The sequence below is a fragment of the Ambystoma mexicanum genome, chromosome 9 (assembly GCF_040938575.1).
Source record: "Ambystoma mexicanum isolate Mex_15411 chromosome 9, UKY_AmexF1_1, whole genome shotgun sequence".
Classification (NCBI taxonomy): Eukaryota; Metazoa; Chordata; class Amphibia; order Caudata; family Ambystomatidae; genus Ambystoma; species Ambystoma mexicanum.
Window position 1 is genome coordinate 1197650870 of NC_090931.1, and position 16805 is coordinate 1197667674.

Consider the following 16805-nt stretch of genomic DNA (forward strand, 5'->3'; position numbering starts at 1 on the left):
TCTTATTTTTAGCTACCTTAAAAATGACAATTGCACTGTCTAAACATCTTCCATATTATCAGTGCTATAAAGGTAGATGCACAAAGAAAAGAGAAAAATAAAACACACTACCCGTCTGCTTTCAGATATTTTTGTGTATTATAAAAATTGCATTTCAACACGATCTTACTCTTTTTACAGAAATAAATGGAAATTGCACAGTAACAACATTATCTGTAACAAAATGAGAAGAGAGCGGCGAGAACATATTCAATTTGCAACATTAAACATGTTGATAAAACACTGGAATTCCCTCTTCTACTCTGACTGAATAGTTTCGCACACATACACACTGCCCCCACACTCTGCAATATAATTACCAAGCCTGTCCAGCATGTGAAACACTTCTGGAATTGGCTCAATGCTCCCTCTTAATTCACCCCAGCAAGGATGAGCATCTGCCGTCACTCAAACCGGGGCTTATTGACTGCAATTCCCAGTCTCTGCAGCAGTGCACTGGGATCTGTTTTTTTCAATCAGGAAACTCCCCAGCCACCAGCTAGGTCTTTCTCCGAGCTGTGTAAAATGTCTTCGAACTCTTTTCTTCCCCGAGATTCTATAGGAAAACTCTTGTTACCTCCCTTAATGTGACGTGCAACCAATAAACCATCATGTCCTATACTCCTACTTTCAACAATGGCTTGGCTTATACAGTTGCAACTGTAACAAAACTGATTTCTTGCTTATTCGAGTGTTTGCTTCCTGCAAATACTGTGGACAGAGCACAGATAGAAGCAAAGAGAAAATAATCTGTATGCATGTTTAAAATGACTTTCAGAGCCTGTCTTTTCTATTTTATTTTGCACTGGAGAACGCATTATATTATTAATGAGTTAGAATCATGTTAGCATTGTTAATGAGGTTAGTTCATTAATCCTCGAATGTGTCTCCTGCAACAGAGGAATTTCAGGTGAGAAAAAAAAATATATGCTTTTAACTGTGAAAAAAATTATTTGTATTTTAGATGTAGAAATCGTTTTTGACTGAATAGCCTGTTTTCATTTACATGTTCATGTCACACTGGCAACACATGCCTTGCTGTACCGCATTATAGCAATGCACCAAACCCATGCAGTGGTGCTGCATGAAAATAAATGCTAAATAATCTTACAGGGCCTAGCTATATATTTTTTCTAATAGACATAATGATTTAATGCTTACTGAAATGCAGACAAATATTATTTTTGTGATGCTTTATTTTCATATTTTCCAATTGAAAGAACATTTCAAAATAGTACATTATAGTTGTTATCTATAAAACTGCAGAGTGATAGGTCTGACAATTGGTTATATAGCTACAGTCATTATCTTAGGTTAGGGTTTATTGTGTGAGGAATAGTCTTAGCAATCAATTTGGTCTAGATAAAGTCTATGTTTTCTCCTCCGTTGGTCTTGATGATCTTCGGCCATGAAAAAATTATTCATTATTGTCTATAGCTGTATCATTGGTAAGTGTTTCAACAAATGAGGTCTCCAAAATATCTGCTCTCGATCTTGTATGTATTGGATAAAAGGGCCCCATATTTGCATGAACTTAGATTTAATGCAGTTAAGAACTTTGATGATGTGAAAATTCCCCAGAGCCTCACCCATCATGTGGCGATGCCAGGACCCTCTGGACTTTTCTAATATTGTGCCAAATTTATTTGGGCTGCTGAGAGTAAATGGGTAATTAAAGTCGGTTTATTGCCACATATTGAATAGCTTCTATCTGTGTCAGAGTCTTCCAGGATTATGATTAATGGGTGCTAAGGAATAGTAGTCCTGAATATCCTTCCAAAAAGTTTTAATTCTTGGGCAACCCCACCACAAATGCCACATGGTGCCAACTAGACCATACACTGTCCAGCAGAGCTCAGAGACTTGGGGAAGATGTTATGCAATTTATTTGGGGTAATGTGCCAATGGAAACAAATCTTATAGGCACATTCTTTAATCATGAAGCATTTGGAGCTTCTTTTGCCCCCTTCTCATATGTGAACAGGATTTTAACGGGATGGTAATTTCCTTTCCCACGTGCTCATTTACGGATCTCCGGATCTGTCAGTTCTAAGGATCGATTACATTTTCAACCTATCTCAGTAGAGTCCCCTTTTGCTATAAACCTCTCAACCCCTGTAGGGGATTGAGTGCCCACCTGCGGTAGCTACCTGCTTGTTACCCAATGGCACAATCGGACATAATGGAACCTTTTTGTTTTGGCAAGATTTAATTTCCCTTTGCTTTCAATGAATGTGTATGGGGATTTGGAAGCTACATAATTGACCTACTCTAAAGGAACCGTTATCTTCCCATTAGCTGAATGCAGAATCCAGGCGACCCAGAGTAAATTCAGTGTTACGTGTTATAGGCATAAGTGTGCTTATGCCCAGCTTTATTGCCAGGAGTTTGCAGCCTCTTTCTCAATAGCTTAGAGGTCACCTATTAGATGATAAAAGTAACCCTTGCTGGTCCTGTGGCCTTCTGGGTAATAAGGGAAGATGGGAGTAGGAGTTTGGGCACTTCCTGTCCTATGGCAGCTCATCTTTTACTATTTTGTTGCTTTGCACAGGCTGACATATGAATAATGTGTGAAGCAATCAGGTAACGATTAACGCAGGGGGCTCTCAATCAGCCTACAAAGGTGATCCTTTGTCAGAATTTTATGGGATACTCTATGTAACTTCTTTGCCTAAATACATTTGAAGATAGCCCCTTATAGACATTTGATAATTGGGTAAGATATTTGGGTAGGTAAGGCTCTGAATAAATATATAAGGTTGGGAATGAGGATCATTTTAATCACAGTGAAATGGTCTAGCCATGAAAGCTCTCAAAGATCCCATTTAGTTAGTTGGTCCACGGCTGTTTTCCATAATTCTGGGATATTGGCTTGATATAAGGAGCCATAACGAGAGGTGTGATAGATACTTAAGTGAATGGGTTGAAGGGGACCTGGTCACCTGGACACTTAAACAGACAATGCTGTACATTATCCTGGATTAATTACACGCAGAAAGAAAAAGGAACCACATATTTGCAGCCAAAGGGAAACTATTTCATCCAGCTTCAGCAGAGAAACCATCTCTGACTGGCCCCTCTTGCCAGAGCCACCACACTACCCGAAAAGAGTGTTTGGGAGAACCATGTTACATTTCCCTCCACTTTGTAGGCTTCTGTATCTGCCTACCTATTTGTATCCCCCCTGTGTAATGGTTGCTGCCCCCCCAGCTGCTACACACAGCTATGCCTATGCATACACAGGCTTCATATTAGGGGGTGGGGCATCAGCCTCATTGTTGGTGCATGATGTCATGAGCTGTGAGCCCTTTATGATGAAATACATTTAGTTGGTTACATTCAGAGCCCCCGGCAGGAGAGAGCAGACAGCTGGGTAGAGGGAACCGTCAAGAGCTGGTAAGTAACCCCACATCATACATTTCCTTTCATATTCCCCTAATCTAGTCAGGCCTTTCCTTCAACGCTTTTAGAAATATTTTTGGAATTGGATGTGTTCCCATCCCCTTAGCTGAAGGAGATTAGATGTTTAAGTTAGATTGACTGGGAGGCCTTGCTACATCCACAGGTTTTTTAAACACACAAAATGTTTCACTGGAGTTGGCTGGCCTGTGATGGGAATTTTCTCACAGGCCAACCAACTCCAGTGAAAATTTTGTCTGTTTAAAAATCCTCTGGATATCAGGGCAGCACAGTTAATCCCTGAATATGCCATAATGGAAATCAGAAATGCCTACAGAGTCTGGATCAAACGCGTAGGCCTTTCTTAGTTCTATTATGGCATATTCAGGGAATTCCATTTAAAGGGTCCAGCGCTCCGGAGGCGTTGCTAAAGATTCTAAGTGTGTTTTGATATTGGGGAGAACAAGAAGGTAATACAAAGGTACTTCATGTAAACCTAGAGAACACTGTTTGGCTCTTGGACAATCTAGGAATCTATTACATTGTTTCCTGAGTGCCAGCATTAGTTGGACAAACACATAGGAAACTATACACTTTTAAGTGACCATTACAGTAAGCCCTTTTCAGCACTTAAGGAAAGGGTTTTAAATGAAGGAGCAATTCAAGTTATATTAATGGATTCATTGTGATGTGGGTTTAGTCTGTGGGTTGAAGGGGACCTGGCCATCTGAGATAATGCAGCTTTTTACCTTTGAGAGAAGTAGTTTGAAAGGGTGGACAGGGTGTGAGGTTCAGACTGCGACAAGTTCTGGATACATAAAGAGATGTTCTCGGTTTGTCAACATTCCTGTAGAGGTTGTAATTTTTCCAATCCTGAATTAATTGCACACAAGAAGAAAAATAATCCAAAGAATTAGCAGCCAAAGATAAATATTTCATCCAGCTTGAGCGGAGCAACCAATCAACTCTAATTGGCCCCATTTGCCAGAGCCCCCTCCCCCAAGAAGAGTGTTTCGGAGAACGAGCAGACAGCTAGGTAGAGATAACAGTCAAGATAAACGTTTCCTTCCATATTCCTCTTATCTAATCAACCCTTCTTTCAATGCTTTCAGAAATGTTTTTGGACTCAGATGTGTGCCTTTGATGTTAAGGTTAGATTGTATCCACATGTTTTTTAAACAGGTTCACTGGAGTATGTTGACTTGTGAGAAAACACCTCCTGGCAAGTTCCCTTCAATGCCTAAAAGCTGTTGACCTTGCCAATGCTTGTTTATGGATGTGAACAGAGTGACTGACTTGGAGCTCGTGCCATTGCTGATAAGGATCCATCGTGTTTTGGATCAAATGTGTAGGCATTTGAGTTCCTTTATGGAATATTCAGGGACTTCCAATTATAGAGTCCAGAGCCACATCACACAGAGTTTGGAGCTGCTGCTAATGATTCTAAAGTGTGTTTTTTGATATGGGGAAAGGAAAAAAGAGAATGCCTCAGTCCTGACAAAGTTCCCTTCGATACCTCGGCATCAGCCTGAAGCTGTTGGCATTGTCAATGTTTTCTGGACGGGGCAGAGTGGCAGCATCAGGTGGCCAAAACACATAAGCAATAAATTATTTTGCTAAATGATACAAGTTAGTAGGTAGTTTTGTATAATGCGAACATTACAGTAAGCCCTTCACAGCGCATATGGAAAGAGAAAGGGAAAAGGAGATCAGTCCCAGGAATGTACATTCATAGGTAACATGAGAATAACAACCCAGGAAAGTACAGGGCCGACCCCTTAGGTGGCATCCTAGTTCTGTTTACTTAGGAGACGTACGAGATTGCTTAAGGTCTGACAGCAGCATGGTCACAATTGGCCGATAGCCTTCCATTGTTAGGTAGTCTAATATGAAGGAGTAATGCACGTCACATTAATGTATACATTGGCACAGTTCCAAACAACACGAGTATTGGGGAGGGTTTATTCAGATGGGGAAATGCATGATACACCAATAGTTAAAGGCCTGGGGGCAGACACGTGTAGGTGCCTTTCCCCGTCTTACTACGTGTGAGAGAAAATAAAATAGCCGACACAACCCCTTGTCGGGGAAAGAGGCACTGAGACCCGGCTGCAAGAGTTCAAAGGATGGTTTATTTCTCCAGCTAGGAAATAACCCAAAAAACCCTTCAGCCCCTCATTACATCACACTTATATTTATATTAATTAAAGTATCTCTAACAAGAAATGCTAAATGGACCCCATTGGCCAGGCGGTGTGGTGCTGTAGGTGTGGGTGGCATCTCTTCCTCCTGGTTGGCTGAGTGGCTGACGAGATGACGGACGTCAAACATCTTGTGCTCCACGAAGGTCAGGGTCCAGTCACTGTGGTCACTACCTAAGCTAATATGTTACACACTAAATAACAATTATTTAAAACATCTTATGCTACTTGTCACATTTCTACATAAGTCACACACAATGGTTATTGTCAGTACAATTGGGTCATTCATGGCTTTAATTGAAGGCCTTGACCTTATTGTGCATGTAGAAGAATCTGGCTGTGTTTCGCATCTTTTCCTAGGTTTTAAAACTCATTAGTACAAATAAAAACATATATAGTAGTAAAAATGCTTAAGGTTAGTAAGGAGTGTATTGGGTGGGTTTCGCAGCACAGGCGAGGGTCTGGCACTTGAAAGAAATACCTTACAGGGGGTGCAGGGTCAGGATGGCAATAAATTGTTCTAATGGGGGTGGGTGGCTTGCACGTTTATGAGGACGAATCGAGCAGAAAGTGCTTAGCTCATTCTGGTTCACATGCCGGTTCTCAGGCGAACAGTGATCTCAGAGGAAAAATACTGTAGCATATTGATTGTTGCAACTTTCTCCAGCTTCAGCGTGAGAATGGAAGCGCAGAGCTTTCCTTCGCAGGGGGAGTGCAAGGGTGGGGGCCAGCCAGCTGCCTGCGCGCCTTGTGTGTGTGTGTCTCTGTCCTTGGCTGATGCGGTGGAAAGGAAGCTGAGCATTGCTGTACTATCGCAGTGAGGCCTGTTTACCCAAGATGGAGTTGAAAGGAGGCACAAAAGATGGATGCCCCGTGTCCTGCTCAGTAGTCCCATCTATGCAGCAGTCAATCGTGGTTAACTTTACATAAGGGCAAGGGGCAATCCCACTACCAGAGGCACGTGGTCCAAGCCTTGTACTGAGGAGCGTACGACGCGAGGGGGCCTGAGGACCCCTAGCTCCCATACATTCCCCCCTTTCGTTACATCTAAAGTAACAAACTACTTTATCTCGTTCTTTCCGTTCTCCCTTCGGTAGCGCTCAGCTTCAGCCACAGCCTCATCCCAAGCAGGTGTACCCTTTATTGGCATCCATGCTTTGCACACACTTCTTAAGCTGTTACCTCTTCTTGCGTATTCTTCTGGGGTGACCATTAAGTATATTCCACCATCCCCATCTAAATCTATCCAAACCTCGTTATACCACAGCAAGTTCTTTGGTTCTCTAATGGTAGTGTAATGTAGATCATCGACTATGTCCCCATACTGTCTATAGATGGCAGTCATCCTATACTGCGGTGTGGTGTATTCTCCTGTTTGTACTTGGGCATCTATCATGGTAGTCGCCGTTGTCTGTCGGCCCACTGTTACCATCATCATTGCTGAATTAGGCATATTATTTTCACAGCATCTTAGTCCCAATTGGCACACACAGAATATTAGGAGAAGAAAGACTGTGATGGGAATGAGTATCTTCGCTGCGATGTTCACCCATGATGGTATCCAGCTGAACAGATCGTCGAACCACGTGTTGTTGTCTGCTCCACCTTCTGCTCTCATTCTTTCTCCTAAATTATGCACTGCTGTTATCACGTGTGACAGTGTCCCGTTATCAGCGTCTGAAGTTGGTACGAACGTGCAACACGCCCCCCCAATTTTTTTACAAACACCACCGTCCATCGCCGTGATAAGATCTAAGACATATCTGCTTTGCATCGTCATCAGGCGCAGTGCACGGAGCTCTATTTTTATGATGTTGAATCCTTCTTCAGTGTCGTTGGCCAGCTGGATGAGCTCCCAGCGTGTTATCTGCAGCCATTTTGCGTTTGCCCTTGCTTGAACGCCTGCTGCTAGAAACAATGCAAAGAATGTTTCTGCAGATGAAAAAAGCTTATACTGTTGTGGGATTTCAGCAAGGAGTTCTGACGATTTGGACGAAATATAATTGGATCTTTTGCTGCGTCACAACTTGGTTTTCAAAGTTTCTTCTGACAATAGTTCGTATGCTGGGGGCTCCGTGATTGTCTCATCGGGCGCTGTCGATGGTTCAGCCGATTGCCCTGCTGCCGATGTGTCAGCCGATTGGCCTGCTGTTGATGTGTCAGCCGAAGGCCTTGCTGTAAACTGAACGTGGCTCTCTGGTATCACCATTAGTGCTGAGTGAAGTGTGGCTAGGGCACAAGTGCCCCTCCAGGATGCTGGGAGATGCAGGTAAGCTCATTTGCCACAGACCCAGTAAATGTCCATTAATGCAGCAGTGACTTTTTTCATATCTGGCATTATTAAAGTCTTATTGCACTGCCGCACGGTTCCCATATTCACCTTCCCTTCTCCATGGAAGCAAAGTTTGTGCGGTATTTCTCTTTGAATCTTTATGGGCCTCTCCAGGGGTGTGACCCATGTCAGCTTGGTTATATGCTGTGACCAGATGGGGATGCATGTTTCTTTTGCCCACTCGTATGTTTCGTCTGGCAGCCCTCGAAGCCCCTCAGCTTTGCATTTAATCGTTTCATCATGCCACTAGTCGTCTGCATACCTTGTTCCTTTTATGATGAAAAATGGCTCTTGGAGGCAGATTACTCCTTGTCGTCTGCTGGTGCAAGTTTGATCGTTTTCCAATTTTTCCATAGTGACTGTGTGTGCTTGAAATGTCTTTTTTATTCTACACAGCATCAGATGAATCAAACATTGGGCCTTAGACAAGGGTACTTCCTGTGGGATTAACATTTTTGGGGTTCCAGTTGCGTGAGGAATAAGTGAGCACACGTAACAACTTTCATTACTTGCTTGCTTTGCTGCGATGCTCATGTCTGAATACCATTTGTTTGATTGGTCAGGGTGTCGGGGGTCCTCTATTTCATTAACCCCAGGTTATGATAAATATCGTATCTGTTTTTTCCCACCCGCCTTTTCCTCCTCCTTGTGCTTTTTAGTTGAGTACCAACTTGTGGATATTGCAGCGGGAATATTCTAGACCATGCTTCATATATGTTGTTCATGGTGACATGTGTGTATTCAGTAGTGGTTTCTGGTACAGTGTGTGTACGCATGCTTGTATTTCTGGAGTTAGTCAACCAATAGTAATCATCATTTACATTCCATCCAAGCTCTACTTCCTTGGCCACAGTATTATTCAACAATGGAATAGCAGTTTTGTTTACATGCAATTGTTCGAAGGGTAACGTTATATTTTTACTATTAGATTCAATGTTATAAGTGTCCTTCAAAATAGTTGTTGCTTCAGTCCATATTAGTTTAGACCCTGGTTTTGTCATGTCATTTCTGCTTCCCCCTTTATTCATTTCATTTGCCACATATAAAACAACATTGTACCAAATAAAATAAAACATCATTATTGCAAAAAGTATGGCAACATATTTTATAACACATTCCAAATTATTTAATCTACTGGCCCTAGTGGTATCCCTATTTCTATCTAACATTTCAGCTTGCTCAGCCATTTCGTCTCAATGGCTCATGTTGAACCTATGTGGGCGAGACAAATTTCTTAAGTCATCATGAAAAGAAACATATTTGCAATTGTTCATTCTTTTTCATTTCTTTACTCAGTTAGGCATTTAACAATTCCTTTTCATTTTATCATGGAAATAATGAGGAAAAATAGGAAAGACAACACGATTTCTATGAGAAGAAAAGAAAGAGAGAGAGAGAGAGAGAGACAAAATATGTAAAATACCTTTTGCTTTTCCCCTATACTTTCCCTGTCTAAATTGCAGTTTTCATCAGGTCAACCTGTGCCAGTGATGGCATCCACACAGTCGGTTTCATTTTGGGGAAGTGCAACACTGTGCTCCCTTCTCACATCTGAGAGGTGCACCCAGTATTTTAACCCCTTAACTTTAACTGCAGTTGGGGTGCTGTACACCACTGTGTATGGACCATGACATCTTGGTGAATTCCACCTTCTTACAAAATTTCTGACATAAATATGCTCCCCTGGCATTAAAGGCCCCTCCGGGCTTTCTGCTGCCGGCATGGAGGTGTCTGTTGCTACATCTTCAGTAAATGGTGAAACAATTTGTTTTGCTATGCTGCGTACCGCGCGCGTTAGCTGTGCTAGGTATTCCTTAAACTCTTCTCCCAGCACTGTGGCATCCCTGTGCGCATCAGACGCCCTCCTAACAGGGGAGAGCGGTGTGTGCATTCTCCTTCCCGTCCCAATTTCGTGCAGGCTTAAATGATGATCCTTGCATGGTTGATTTCTGAGTTGGAACAGTGCTAGGGGCAGACAATTTACCCAATTTCTTTTCAACGTGCTGCATAATTTCGATAAATTGCTTTTGAGCAGCCCGTTGATCCTCTCCACAACTTCATTGGCCATTGGATGATAAATCGAACATAGTTTATGTATCACCCCCAGAAGGGAGGTTACTTCCTTGAAGAGGTCATTCACAAAGTGCGTGCCGTTGTCTGAACGGATCACGTCACAGATTCCCCACCGCGAGAATACTTCTCGCACAAGGAACTTGGCAGCACATTTTGCATCAGGATGGGGACAGGGGCCCGCTTCTACCCACTGTGAAAAAGGGCATACCACCACAATCAGGTATCTTGTTCCATTACATCTTTCTCCCATATCGGCGTAGTCGATATGTAGTTCTCTAAATGGACCTGTAGGGCGTGGCAAAGTGCCACGCAGAGTTCGTAATGTCATTCCCGAATTGTAAGTTTGGCATGTAGTACATTCAATCACAAATTTAGACAAGTATTCATGCAGATTAGGAACAAACCAATCCTCTTGAATATCTGAGGCAATGTGTTGTTTTGCAATGTGAGCTGGGAAATGCAGTTGTTGGAATGCTACTTCTAATAATTCTACAGGCATCACTACCTTGCCTGCCGTTTCCTGTCTCCAAATGAGATCTGTGGCTGATTGCTTACACCCTCGTTTGCCCCACAACTCCTGCTCTTCCGGTGGGGTCCTTCTCTGGAGTTCTATCAATTGTGCTATGGGCGTGTTATTGTATGCTTCTGCTGGTTGTTCTGCTGTGGTTGTTTTTACAATGTACTCTGATGTTGGTGTCTTATTGAAGTATGAGGCTTCCTTCGCTGCTGCGTCGGCTGCCGCGTTCCCCAATTAGACGGTGTCTGTGTTATTGGTATGGGCTTGGCATTTAACCACTGCTACTACCGATGGTTCTGCTAAAGCTTCTATTAGTTCATTTAGCAACGTGGCATGTTGTACGGGGGACCCGTCTGCTCTTCTGAACCCTCTCCTTCGCCACCGTGATAGCCCTGAGTGAACTGTGGTGGTGACATAAGCTGAGTCTGAATATATTGTCATGGCACAATCTTTGGCTGTGTGTAACGCGCTGATTAGTGCGGTCAGTTCGGCTGCTTGTGCAGAGTAGTGTGAGGGGAGGCGTTTTTGAACAATCACTTCGTATGTGTCTTCTTCCATGCGCACTACCGCCATCCCCACATGTTTCTCTCCTGTCTCTGAGTTTATGGATGCTGACCCGTCTATGAAATAAATTTCTCCTTCTGTAAGGGCGTTTTCTCTTGCTTTGGGAATGTCATCACCCTCTCCTTCATATGTGCTACAATCGTGTTCCTGTAAATCCTCAGTTGTGCATGGCTCTGTGATGAATGTGGCTGGGTTCACTGTCTTGCATCTGACCACATGTACATTTGGACTTGATATTATTATTTCATAAGCAGAGGCTCTCTGTGTTGTGAGAGTAGATTTTGATCTTTCCAAGATAGCAAATAGCGAGTGTTCCGCATATAGCGTCACTGAACATCCCATTACGATTGTGGCACTTTTCTCAATGGTGAAGGCCACTGCAGCGAGTTCGCAAGCGAAATGTCCCTGCATTACTGGGTCTAATATTCCACTGTAGTACGCTAATGGTTTGTGGCTTAGCGATGTCTTTTGTGTCAATACTGCTGTCATTAATGTTCCATTGCTGTGTTAAAACAAGAAAAATTCCCTTTCATAATCTGGATTTGCAAGGACTGGGGCGTCTGAAATAAGGTCTTTTAATCGAGAGAATTGGGCAATTGTCTCCTGTGTCCATTTTTTTGGGGCTCTGTTCTTTTGTGCTTCTTTCAGTGCTTGTAACATTGGCCGTGTGTATGCTGCGTAATCGAGGATCCACGCTCGGCAATAGTTACATATGCCAAGAAATTTCTGCATGTACTTCACTGTTTTTGGTAAAATAATGTATCGAATGGCCGCTGCTCTGTCTGGTAGTATTCTTTTTCCATCTTTAGATATTTGCTGGCCAAGATACATAACGTCAGCAAGGCAGTATTGTAACTTTCCTTTGTCCACCTTGTATCCCTTGGCAGCCAATACGTTAAGCAGTGTTATCGAGTCTTCTCTACACTCTTCTGTTTTGCTGCAGACGAGTAAATCGTCTACGTACTGTATAATGGTGCTCCCAACATCTATGTTGCCAATGTCTTCTCGTAGTACTCTGTTAAAAATGCTCGGGCTCTCGCAATACCCCTGTGGGAGTCTGCGATGTTCATATCTGCTGTTTCCTAATGTAAAAGCTGTAAGGTACTGAGACTCTGGTGCAAGTGGCACAGAGAAAAAGGCATTTTTCAGATCAATGACAGTGAAGCAAGTTGCCTCTTTTGGTATACTGCACAATATTGATGCCGGGTTAGGCACTAAAGGGAACTCTTTTTGGATGACGTCATTCAGTGGGCGGAGGTCCTGGACCATTCTCCACGCCCCTCCTTTCGCTTTCTTAATCGCTGTGTTGCATGGGGAAGTTGATGGCACTAAAATACCTTGGCTTAGCAGTGCATTCACTGTTTCTCTAATACCTTCCTCTGCTTCTTTAGATATTGGGTATTGTTTCACTCTGGGTGGGAGGGCACCTGGTTTCAGTTTTATCTTTATGGGAGTTACCTCGTGCAACAATCCCACATCATGTGGCCCTGTAGTCCAAATTTCAGGTGCTACCCTGGCCATGTCTTCTTCAAATATTGTCGGCGGGGCCTTTATGTTAGCCAGGAGTGGGTTGTGTATTTCTCTGTATTGAATCATAATGTCACATGGTATGCTTATTTCCATTATTATTTCTCCATCCTCTTCATAATCAGTAAACAATTCTTCATCAGTTACATCTTTTGGCATTATGTTTGGCTCTATACATGGCACACTTCTCCAATTGCGTCCCTGCGTGTCCAGGCCTATGACCACAATGCGCTTGTTGGAAACTTGAACTGCCTCAATGTCTATAGACATAATTGTGCCTGGCACTACATCTGTTGGTGTGATTGGGCGGAATATGAAGTCGGATGGTATTCTCCACTCCTTTTGTGTTATTTCAGGCACTACTCGGGCTAATACATGTATTCCATAGACGAACATGTCCATGTCAATGGGAATCCCTCTTATTGCAACTTCCCTTGTAATCGTGCTTATTATCAAGAGTGCTCGTACGGGGCATACCCCTGGCGTCGAGCACCCTATTCCTCCTTCAGTAAAGGCTATGGTCATGTTTAACTTACTGAGCAAGTCTTGTCCCATCAAATTGATTGGCGCGTCTTCGTAATACAATAAGGGGGCACGCACTGTTTTTCCCCCCACTGTTACATCAAGATCTTTTGTACAAGGAACTTTTAAAATAGCCCCATAGAACCCCTGCATCTCCAAATTTCTTCCCGAGAGCTGAAACCGCCCTTCTGTGAGGCATGATTTTTCTGCTCCAGAGTCTACCATAAAGATAAAGTGCTTGTTTCCTATCTCTGCCGCCACTAGTGGTTCCTCATTTGCACTTTGTGTGGTGGATAGGACTGGACACGCAAGTGCTCCCTGTGGGCTGTCCTAGTCTTGGTATCTTTGCTGACCTGGCACTGAAAAAACGTTGTCACCTACGACCGTTACACCACGGAATGGTGCAGGGGCACCATTTGCGGCCGCTGCAAAAGGGTTATTGTTTATGTTCCCTACTGTTTTTTGTCTCGCCATGGGCTGTAGTGCGTTTTGCTGTTGTGGCTGCTGCTGCTGTTGCTGCTGTTGTGGGGCTGGCTGTCTCTTTTGCATTTGGGGGTCATAGCAGTATTGATCCTGTTGTCCCCCCTCCCCATTGGAGCTCCACAAGAGCTACTTGGGTGTGGGCAGCCCCACCCCTGTTCATTGTTCATGGGCTGTTGTTGATGCCCTTGAAAATACCCTGATCGTCGCATTCTACAATCTCGTGAATAATGTCCCCATCTTCCACAATTCCAAAACGACCTCTGTTGTCCTCCCCTTGGTCCTTGCCCACCATACCCTCTGTTTCCCATTCCTCCGTATCCTCCCCTCTGCCTGCGGTACCCACCTCTTCCTTGGGCCGGCCTGTTCTGCCACTGCGATCCTTGGCATGGCTGTTCCTCTCCGTTCCACTGTCCTTGGTCCTCTCCAACCCACTGCGCTGCTATCCCAACGCGCCTTCCTCATGCGTTTTCCTCTCCTTCGTTTCCTCTGTCTGCTGTTGCACTGGCAGTAATGGCGGCGACCTTCACTAATTCCGTCTGTACTAATTTTGCTTCGTCAGCCAGCCTCTTTTGCGTGACCTCCTTTTCCTTCTCTTTGATCCTCCTCTAGTGGTGTACAATTACGCTCTGAATTTCAGGCCACCCTTTGGCTTCGATCCCAGCTATTTTGTCCAAGGCCTTCTGCACCTCTTTCGGCAACCCCTTTTTAATGATAAAATAGAATAAAGCTGTTGATTGATTCCATGCCGTACCAGTTTCGCTTCTCCATAAGTCTTGCACTCGCAAAATGATTTGCGCAGGATCCTCGTTCTCCTCCATCGTGCACTGCATCACTGCATGTAAATCTGGAACGTCTGGAAATGCACGCCGTAATGCATCCCACAGTTGTGCTCGAACATTGTTGAATGGTGATCCATCATGTCGGTCACAGCTCATCGTTACTCCCGGGAACCCTGCCCTTTCCCGGATTGTGTCTGCTTGGTCGCCGATTGCTGATGCTAATAGACTTTTTACATCACCTATAGCTAAAGGCACGCCTGCCGTGTTCTTCTCAAATACATGTATCCACTTACCTGCCCCTCCCGTCAGCGGGGGGAGGAGTTTTAACAAGTTGGTTTTGTCCATTTGGGCCCACGGAATGTAGTGGTCTATCTGCTCCTTTATGTATCAGTGGCATTTGTAGTTTCTGTTTCTTTCCCGTTCTGCCCGTCTTCCCTTTTTTCGTTTTACTTACCAGTATGTTTCCTATCCTCCCTGTTCGTTGTCTTAATCTACCTTGCCATAATGGTGGCGATAATGTGTCTGGGTAACGGCGGTTTGGCAGTGGGGAACCCTCTGCGGCAGCTGCCTCTTCGTATTCATCTAAATCGTCCCATATTTCTTCTATTTCTGACTCTAGCTCATTATTATCCTCCAAGTTTTCCTTGGGTTCACTTCCTTGTCTTTCACCCCGATCTCCACTTTGTTGAATCTCCGGTGTATCTGGGCGTATAATTCTCACTGGTTTGTTATTCAATTGGAACAGGAACTGTCCTGACTGCCACTCTTGTTCTTGCCTGTGCTGCGATGACGACCCTTGTGATGCTATAGATTGTCCTGATATCGAGGCTGCTGGGGTTGCATTGCTTGCTGCCCCGATCGGAGGTGTGAGATCTGCCAGTGACAGCGGGGGTACCTCCCCTCCCCCTGGCAGCATTTGCCCTTTGTCCCATAAAGCTCTTAACCGTGTTATTTCCATTTGCGCGTGTGCTAACTGACGGTTCAAATCACCTGTTAAACGTGCTATATCCACAGGAGGCACGCTAGTGGGGCCGTACAGGCCTCCTTTGTCATATGGTGGAGGTTCGGGGGCTGTTGCCCCACCCTGAGCGGTGGGTGGTATATACAGGAGTTCACTAAACCCTACCGCTGGCCTAGTCATTAAGGGATAGATTTTTGTTACCTCGTTTTCGGTTGTAGTTGTTGAGCATTCCCCTTTTGGTGTCCCGCCTACTTTCTTCAGGGTTTTTCTGCTTTTCTGTCATTTGGCTTGTACCTACCAACGCCGTGGGGGAAACTTATTCGAACATTCGCCATAAATCTAACACTTCTCTTCGGTTCTGTAACTGTTTCCCCTTGTATCGTGCTAGTAAATGTGTTGATACTAGATCCAATACTCTTTTGTCAAACGACCCTCCTTCTGGCCAAATTGGTGTAACCCCGTCTCCTTTTATCTCAGTGATTCACTGATCGTGATACTTCTGTATCCTGTCGCTATATAGTGGAAGGTGCTGGCAAATATGTGCTAGTGGCGTTACTCCCCCCATGGCAATGTTTCTTTTCCTTTCTTGTGTCTTCTGGCACCTTTGAATCTCTTCCCACCTCTCACTTGGTATGTCATTTACAATATGTGGAAATAATACGTTCTTTATCAATGCTCACATTTACCATATGTCGCATTAGTTTTCTGAGAGGTGTTACCTGATCACCTCTCACAATTTATTTCTTTGCTTTATCTTATATCAATCACAAATTACTTGTACTGAAATACTTTAGCGTGTTCAACAAGACATATACACAAAAGCAGACCAACAAACATATAATCATGCAACATACACATGCACTGCATGTGCGCATTTGTTCTTTCCCTATTCCCGTTACTGTTCCTGGTTTTTCTTCTTCCCTATTCTATCTACTATTTCGCATTCACTCCCCACCTCTTTCACCTTTATTATATCTCAAGATTTCTTACCTTCACGGAAAAAGAATATTCTAAAAACTACTCCGAGCCTACACGAGACCCCTACTATTTTTTCTCTTTATCTCTATTCTGCACTTGGTCGGGACAAATGCTACGCGGCGCCGCCTTCTACCCCGTATGGGCTAGGATACCACTTCCCTTCTTCTCACTTCTTACAACACCTAATGGCTATATAAAGGATAGATCAGAAAAGCCTCATCGTCACTCACGCAGACCCTATTCTTAGCTACCTTCCCTTTGTTGCTAATTCCCTTCTTCCCGTATTTCCCCTTAACTTCCTTTGGGGTCTTTGCAACCGGGACTCCACGTGTTCAGTCAGGTACTCCGAGGGTCGCCGCTCACGGCCGGACCTCGCTCAGGTCCGTCCCCCAACCAAGCGTGGCCTGCCTTGGCGAGCAGCTTTTTCGAT